We start from the raw sequence: 6,695 nt of genomic DNA on the forward strand, positions 1-6,695 counted from the left end.
TATGAAAAGAAAACGGTATAATAATTGAAACTCTGTACAGGGATATATTTAATTCGTAATACACAAGGGTCAGAGTAGTCAAACACTAAAATAGGGGAGATTTTAACTAAGAAACTGTACAATTTGGCTCGACCAAAAATTCTAGAAAACATTTTGTTGATATATATATGAGTCTAGTTTCAGGAAAAATTTACGGAATTTGATTTTGAGTTTTGTAACTCAAGATATGAATTTTTAAGCGACTGCGACGCAGTTAGCCAGCTTGTCTGGAAGTTCTAAAATAAATTGTTTGAGCTATTTAATTAATGAATTAAGTCCGTTAACACCTCGTGCTCGACTCTGGCGACGGTCTCGGGTTCGGGGCGTTACAGGTTAGCAATGGTTTGAGAGAGATCGGTGGAAGAAAAAGAAAAGGGAATGAATTTTAAGAATAGCAATAGAAGATTTAGGCTTCGGCGAAGAAAAGAAAGATGGATCAAAAGGAATGAAAGTTGATAAAATAAAATAAAAAAAATATGAGAAGAGAATTTGAGCTGAAAAAAAAATAAACAAACAATTCATCCTAGCCAAAATTTGAGAGCTATGTTGGCATCTAATTGCCCAAAGCTAAATGAGTTATATTTCGGCACCATCGTCTTTCCCATATTCAAATTCCTTGTTTTGCTCCTTAATTTTAGCCCTTAACACAGTTTGAATTTCATTCAAACTCCTTCTCACCGTTTAGCAGCCTTATCCACCCCTTGCACCGCTTTAGCACGCTGTTAAGAGAGTCCTGATCAGACTCCAACTCCTTCCCCATGCGAGCAGCAAAATTGGTCCTTCGCGCGCACAGCAGCTCAAACTCCAGACCTCCTCCTGTCCCTCCGCTCCACATCCTGCTGCAGGCCACTGCACCAATATTTCCTTTATACCATAATAGGGTCACAATTAATCTTAATCTATTCCTCCTGAAGCCTTGGTTACTTGCGAAATAAAAAGGAAATTTCGCCTGTTATACATCTCAAACCTGCGACCTTCTAAACACACACATACGTTGCTTGCCACTGCACCGAAGTTCCTTTCATGACATAATCTTTTCACAGTTAATTTTAAGGCTTAACTGCTGTAATCACGGCTACTTAAAAATAAATCAAAATTTTGCCTTCCCCTAGGATCGAACCCACATACTCTCGGCATGCCTAACACGCTACTGCCATTGCGCCACAGGCGCTCCTTGTGGCATACTCCGTTCACGAATTCTTTTAAAGCCTATTTTAGTGCAACCCGTTTACTTAAAAAAAATAAACGTCTCGCGCGCCCTGTGCCTCAAACTGGGGTCCCCTTCAGCCTTCCAATGTCCCTTGCCACTGGGCTGAGTTCCTTATTGTGACATAAGTTAGCCCCAACAACTCTTAAGGCCTGTCTGCGATAGCCCTTGACTTAAAAACATGTTTGTGCACGCTGGGAATCAAACCCCAGCCTTCCTTCCTGCTACCTAGCGTGCCTAACTACTGGGCCAGGCATTCCTTTATGCCCAGCTTCTGCCCAACTTATTTTTAAGGCCATATGCCCAGATTTCCTTAAGATGCAAAATTTAAGAATGTTGCTAAAGCTATGGGCCGAGCCCCGGACTTTTCCCCACACCATAAACCCTTTGTAATTTATTTTCTTACTAACTAAACATACTAAATATTAATAATAAAAATTAAATCATCCCATTTATTCGAGCCGTCTTCTACCCGAACTCGGACTCCAAACCCAATATTTCTGGGCCCAATTTTTGGGGCATTACATTTTTATTATCTAGCCTAAAAATTAAGGGATTTGTTTATCTCAACTACTCAACTAAACTAAGGGTGCACAGAGAGAAAATTGGGAAAAACGCTTTTGGGAAAACTCGATTGATTAAGACAATACCCAAGGAAATATCCACCTAGACTTCACTTGTTATTTGGCTCTGAATTAGACGATTTATTCATTTTACTTGATCCGTAGAAATCCCTAAATTATATTATTATCTCTCTCGAGACTAATAACGTCTAACCCTAGGTTGATTAACCCTAGGTTGATTAATTGTAATCTCTTTCTAATTATCGTCCTTATGTTGCATTAACTTGATCTATGGATCCCCTTATTAGGTTTCACCCTAATCCGACAAAATCTTATCACCCTATCTCTAGGCGTGGAATCAACTCCGCTTAATTATGACAAATTTACTCTTAAACAGGCTCTATTCCTCCTATGAATAAGGGCATTAACTTGAATCAATATCCTAGAATATTAAAACAAGAATTAAGAACACATAATTAAGAATAAGTCAAATATTTATCACATAATTCAGATAATAATAACGAGATCTATCTTAGGTTTCATTCCCCTTAGGTATTTAGAGGGTTTAGTTCATAACTAAGAAAGGAAACATCTCAAAAGAATAATGAATACAAAACATAAAGAAAACCCAAAACCCCTGAATGGAAATTGAAGGGAGATATTTAGTCTTGACGATGAATCCGACTTCTAAGATGGACCAATCGGCTTCCCTTAAGTAATTCCTTGCTTCCTATCTCGTGTGTCTATTTTAAGTGCCTCCTCCAGTGTTTGAATAGGCTTTAGAATGTGACAGCCCTAAAGTGACCCTAGTCGAGAAGTGGTTTCGGGACCGCTAAACCGAGTCACCGAAGTATTTGAATGTGATAATTATTGTCTAGAATATGTGAATATGAATGTGTGAAAGTTTTAAGCTTCGATTTAGTCGATTGCATGTGAATTTAGTTAATAGGACTTATGTGTGACACTTTTGAAATGTGATAGGTTAATCTATAAAGACCTATTAAAGCATGTAGTGAAAATAATGGTTTTGCATGTCAAATACTCCTTTTTTATACATAGTGGCCGGCCATGATGGAGCATATATTAGAATATGTGGTAAATTTCCATGAAGTGGTCATTATTTTATATAAAAGAAAGGAATTAATAAAAGAAAAAAAAAGAATGAAAAGGTGATGAAAACAAAAGAAGAAATCGGTTCTTCTTGGCCGAATGAAGAGATGAAGAAATAAGGGGAACTTACCAAAAGAAATTCGGCATTCTTCTTTAGCTAGTAAGAGGTAAGTTTTGAATTGTTGATTTAGTTTTATGATAGGTTAAGTTAGTAATTGGATGCACTCTTGGTAATGTTAAGAAAGTTGGAGCTTTTATGGTGGTTTGGGCATCATGCCGTGAATCTAAGTGTTAACATTGGAGGTCATTTTCATGTTGTATGTGATAAAAGGGGGATGATAGTATGGAATGAAGATTTTTGAATAAGTAGGTTAGTAGCACTTGGTACATTCGGTTACATTGAGTCTAATTAGAATGTTAATTTCTTTCTCTATGATTATTTTCCTTGTATGTTAAAGGGGTCCTTTGATGGGGCCGAATGAATTATGAAAGTTATAAAAAAAATGTATGAAGTTAAGGTGCGAATTTTAGTTCGGGTGATAGAGATAATTCGGTTGAAATGTTGAGTATGGGAGTTGTCATTTTAGGTTAAGATCAAAAGAATGGTTAATAGGCATTAAAAGGTTAAATGTATGAAATTTGATGTATAATAACTTATAGGTAATTACATAAGTAAGGTTAAATTTAATTTGGTATATTCGGCCATATAGGTGTGTATGTTTGTGATAATATTTTTCGTTAACTCTCTATAATCGATTGAAGGAGTAATATTGGCTTATAAGGTTGAGTTGATTCATGATGTTATACATTAGAATTAAAAATACTTGAGACTAGGTTACCTTAATAGTGATAATACATTCGGCCTTGAAGCATTAATCGAATATTGGTTAAGGTTTTGATATTTTGAACAAGGATGGTTGTGAAATGGAGTGAAAACCATTAAATTATACACATAAGTATCCAGCAAGAAAATTAAACTACTAAATGTATTTATTCTAGATCAAGACATCAAAGGGGGAGAATCAAACAAAGGCAACGCAAAGATAATCAAGTAGTCGATTGGGAATCATTTCATCCAATATAAGGTAAGTCCTTAAGCACTCCTGTGAGGTTGATTAGCTTGTATATAAATAATATTAGTGAATCATAAAAGGGATTCCTTTCGTTAGGAGTTCTCTTGGAATAATTTTCCTATTTATTAATATGACCATATGTGCTATTTAAATTAAGTAAATTTCCTTATCAAAATGAGTTAACATATGGCACTATGTGTGCGGAATTAAGTAGCACTATGTGTGCCGATTTGGGTGTTGAAGTATAAGAGAAAATCCAATGCACTGAGTGTGCGGTGTACTATGGCACTATGTGTGCGAGTGTGACGAGCACTATGTGTGCAAATTTGATTAATAATATAAAATGAGCGTGAAAGAACGAAATGGTAGAACTAGTAACTAAAGTATCGAACTTGAGGCATGTACTGAGTAGGTACAAATTTATCTAGTGCATCAAAATTCCATGCTTTGAGGGATCGGGTCTAAATCAATTGGGTTGTTTTGGTGTTTGATTTGATTGTAGGAATTGGCATGAGATTGAATCGAAATTCTAAGAAATGATAGCATAGCTCGGTATAGTTGGAGTAACTGATTTTTTTTGCATTATTTGCTTCTCTTATGATCTCTTATAATTATACGGTATGTAATGCTTATGACTTACTGAGTTATATACTCATTGGTGTGTTTATTTGTCACTTATTTAGGTTCCTTTGATCCATTTTTATGTGCTCGGGATCACCGTCGAAGTCATCGCACCAGCTTGCAACTTTTTGGTATCTTCTTCTTAGTTGGTCTAAGAGAACATTTCGGCATGTATAGGCTATTATGTTTTGTTTGAACTTTGGTATGTATACTTTTAGCCATGCGAAAATGGCATAAATGTTAAGTTGAATTGGGTCTTATGATACTTAGTTATAAGTAACAGTTAAAGTCTATTTAATTATTATGCCGTTTGTCATGGCTAATCATTTCCGGTGTTACACTCATGATATGGCTATTGAGTAGTAAGGAAATGCTTGGCAATGATTAGCCTTGGGTATGGCTAGTCATGATCATACTTGGTGATATGCATGCTAAATACTCTAATAGAAAAAAAATTTTACTCTAATAGTAGAGGCAGACAGCAGTGGTGTTGTGAAATTGAAAAATCACTAAAAATAGTAGAAATAGAATTAAATAATGGATAAATCATGGAATCGAAGCTTGATGAGTATGTTTTTACATGGAAGAAGTAAAACAAGTATGCGAGCTATACTGTATGAGATATTTAAAATCTTGTGAAATAGGACCAGAACGATTTCTGGATCCCCTGTCCCAAATTTAGAAATTCACCATAAATTCTACAAAGATAATTAGAAGTCATACTTTAGATGTAAAGATTCCTTATTGAGTCTACTTTTATTAGGGACAAACGGCATAGTCATTGAATCTCTGTACAGAGAGATATCTGGTTCGTAATACACAGAGGTCAGAGTAGTCGAACCCTGAAACTGGGGGATACTTTAACTAATAAACTGTACTAATTGGCTCGACCAAAAATTCTAGAAAAAAATTTGTAGATGGGAACATGAGTCTAGTTTCATGAAAAATTTACGGAACTGGTTTTCGAGTTTTGTAACTCGAGATATGATTTTTAAGGTGGAAGTGACGCAGTTGGCCAGCTTGTCTGGAAATGGTAAAATGAACTATATAAATAAATGAGTTAAGTCCGTTCACACTTCGTGTCCGACTCCGGCAACGGTCTCGGGTACGGGGTGTTACATAGAATGCCTAAGAGCCCTCAAAAATTTTCTGAATAAGGCTATGCTTGGGCTCGACAGGGACACGCCCGTGTGCGATTACTCCAGCCCGTGGTCAAGGCTGATGAAAAGGCACGGGCATGTAGTCTACCTGTGTAACTCATGGTTCGATCTTGCCAAATGGACACGGCCGTGTGACACACCCGTGTGAAGAAGTCCAGGCCGTATTGATTTCTCATGTGGGTCTGTTTTCGACCCATTTCTCGCTCTCTTTACTCTCCTATGCTCACCTAAGTATAAAAAAAAAGAAATTAAAGGATTAGGAGCATCGAATTTACCAAATCTAAGGAGAAACCATCCATAAATGTGCTAAGCATGGGATAAAAATATGTGTAAATTACGGTTTATTAGGAAACTAAAGAGTTTGGTGGTGAAATAATTAGTAAAGCATACCGAGTCGAGAATAGTTTGGCAAGTGAATATAGTTCCGTAAAAGATGTCAGTTTGTTTTAAAGGTCATTTGAATTACACGATATCACGGTTAAAGAAAAAGTTAATCTCCGCTAATCGACTTATTCAGATATGATGTCTAAAGTATGAGTATGCTAAAATTTTTCCTGAATTGGTTTTCGTTAGTGAATGGAATAATACAAGGCTATTGATGACAGAATTAGTCAACGAAATGATAATTGAGTAGTAAAGATGTCTGTGTGCGACAGTCACAATTGAAATGAATATGACGATCTTTTATGGGTATTCTATATATTCTATTATCCTCAGAGATATGTGTGTGATTGCTCATTTTCTGATGAAGTTCTTATGTTTTGAAAATTTTTGCTAACTCTAATGTTAGATGAAAGTATTGTGAGTCTATTTGAATTACAGTCGGCATTTTCTTATCTCTCTGGGATTCTATTCTAATATGTCGGGGTAAAGACGATGGTGAAAATTTATGTGAGGTTATTCTTATGTTTCTACTGGATGT

Source organism: Gossypium hirsutum, chromosome A12 (genome assembly GCF_007990345.1).
Source record: "Gossypium hirsutum isolate 1008001.06 chromosome A12, Gossypium_hirsutum_v2.1, whole genome shotgun sequence".
Taxonomy (NCBI): Eukaryota; Viridiplantae; Streptophyta; class Magnoliopsida; order Malvales; family Malvaceae; genus Gossypium; species Gossypium hirsutum.